This window comes from Amaranthus tricolor, chromosome 8 (genome assembly GCF_026212465.1).
Source record: "Amaranthus tricolor cultivar Red isolate AtriRed21 chromosome 8, ASM2621246v1, whole genome shotgun sequence".
NCBI classification, from domain to species: Eukaryota; Viridiplantae; Streptophyta; class Magnoliopsida; order Caryophyllales; family Amaranthaceae; genus Amaranthus; species Amaranthus tricolor.
Window position 1 is genome coordinate 3,079,708 of NC_080054.1, and position 2,500 is coordinate 3,082,207.

A 2,500-nucleotide genomic window follows, 5' to 3' on the forward strand; every position below is an offset into this window, starting at 1 on the left:
CCCAAGGGAGGCAGGACGATAGTCTTGAGCCATGGCCGGAGCCTCGCCCTGAGCCTGACCCGTGAGCCACGAATCAAAAGCCGTGAGCCGCGGGCCGCGGGCCGTGGGCCACGAGACTCAAAAATGTTCTTGAAGGTATATATAAACAATACAAGTCATAAAAAAGACAATATGTTGCAAACAAAGGTGAGTTTTGGTCCATGGAAAAACTAGTATAACTTAACTCTCATTTGGGTGTCCCCTAGGGTCACAAGGGAAAAATCTCTTTATCTATTATAGGGGGAAGGTTATAGTTGAGGGTTGGGGCCCAAGGTGCCATCGACTGGGCATGTGGTAGGCATGGAGCCATGGCCGGAGCCTCGCCCCCGACCCGACCCGCGGGCCGTGACCCCGCGGGCCGACCCGTGGGCCGAGGAAGGGAACGCTCGACTCGTGAGACGTGGGCATTGCTACGAGATCAAGAACGATATGCTTGGCCCGAGTGAGCCGGGGGATCTTGAAAAATCCACCCTTCTAATCTAATGATACACACGCACGCGCGCGCGCTAGGCGCTAAGGCGCTAAGGCACTTAAGCACTTAAGCACTTTAGCACTTAAGCACTTGAGCACCTTGAGCACCTGAGCACCTATATGGATGGTTATAATATAATGTGAGCTCTCAAGGTGCTGTGAAGGTTTTCGGGCCATGCGGTACGAAAGACGCTATGGCCCATGGGAAAGAAGGTGGTAGCATAGAGCCTCACCCCGAGCCGTGAGCCATGAGACCCCCCCCTTGTGATTATGGCTTGTAAGGGAGTTCATTGCAACGTGATCGAAAACATCATTCAAACTTAATATCAATGATTCTCATTACTATGGTTTGTAAGGGAGATTGTGGTATAGGAGCAATGTGGTAGCCTTGAGCCATGGCCGGAGCCTCGCCCCGAGCCCCGAGCCAAGAATGAGCCATGAGACCCCCCTAATGATTATGGCTTTTAAGGGAGTTCGTTGCAAGGTGATCAAAAACATCATTCAAACTTAATACCAATGATTCTCATTACTATGGTTTGTAAGGGAGATTGTGGTAAAGGAGTTCAATGTAAGTTGATAAAAAATACTCCCTTTTAGCCTCTTATATCATTCAAAAATTTATTTTTACCCATTTTTGAAAATAATATCAATGACTCTCACTCATAATATCTTTCCAACAAGCCTCCCATTTTTTCAAGATTTTTACAATTTTTTATCCATTTTTCACTATTTTTCACCAATTTAACGGAAAAAAAAAAAATAAAATATTTTTTTAATGAAATTAATATTTTTAACTAAACCAATCTATTTGTATATTTTTTCTCAAGTGTCTCCTAATTTTTCATGATCTATTGACACTTTTTACTATTTTTTATTATTTTTCCCTTTATTTCACCAATTTAACGGAAAAAAAAAATAAAATACTTTTTTTAATGAAAAAAATTTTTTTAACTAAACCAATGTCTTTATATATATTTTCTCAAGTGTCTCCTAATTTTTCATGATTTATTGACACTATTTACTATTTTTTATTAATTTCGCGTTTTTCGGCCTTATTTAATTAAAATAAAATACTTACAAGTTTTTTTTTTTCAAAATTTCAGCTTCTAAAATTTCTTTAATATATGTTCCAACAATACAAGTCATAAAAATGACATTATGTTACAAATAAAGGTGAGTTTTGGTCCATGGAAAAACTAGTATAACTTAACTTGCATTTGGGTGTCCCCTAGGGTCACAAGGGAAAAATCTCTTTATCTATTATAGGGGGAAAGAGTTTGGGAGCCTTGGGCTGGCATGGCCAGCACCCCCTCGCCCAGGCATGGGCGTTATGCGTGTGAGGGGTGACTACCCTCCATCACGTTGAATGCCATCCCGTGGGCCATCGCCGGCGATCGGTTTTTTCCGGTGGCTGGTCGGCCCTACCAGACGATGAGTGGGCCCTTCCTAGTCAGCTTGGCCTACGGTGATTCGTCTGGGGGAACGTCCCTTCGGTTGCTCCCAATGCCCCTTTCGGTTGACGGTTGACGGTTGACGGTATGCTTGAGGCCTAAGGAAATGCTGCGTCTTGTGATCCCCGACTACCCGCTCAGGCGGCACGACGGGTTTTCTTGACGTGGTTCAGTACGCGGGCTGATTCGTGTTGGTGTGGGAATGTGTTTCCCCTTCGGTTGCTGGTCCCTTCGGTTGAGATACGCTTGATGCCTAAGGAAAGGTTACGGGCCACGGAAGGACGTGACTTAGTACGCGGGCTGATTCGTGTCAATGGTCCCTTCGGTTGCCGGTCCCTTCGGATGAGATACGCTTGAGGCCTAAGGAAAGGTTGCGGGCCACGGAAGGACGTGACTTAGTACGCGGGCTGATTCGTGTCAATGGTCCCTTCGGTTGCTGGTCCCTTCGGTTGAGATACGCTTGAGGCCTAAGGAAAGGTTGCGGGCCACGTAAGGACGTGACTTAGTACGCGGGCTGATTCGTGTCGATGGTCCCTTCG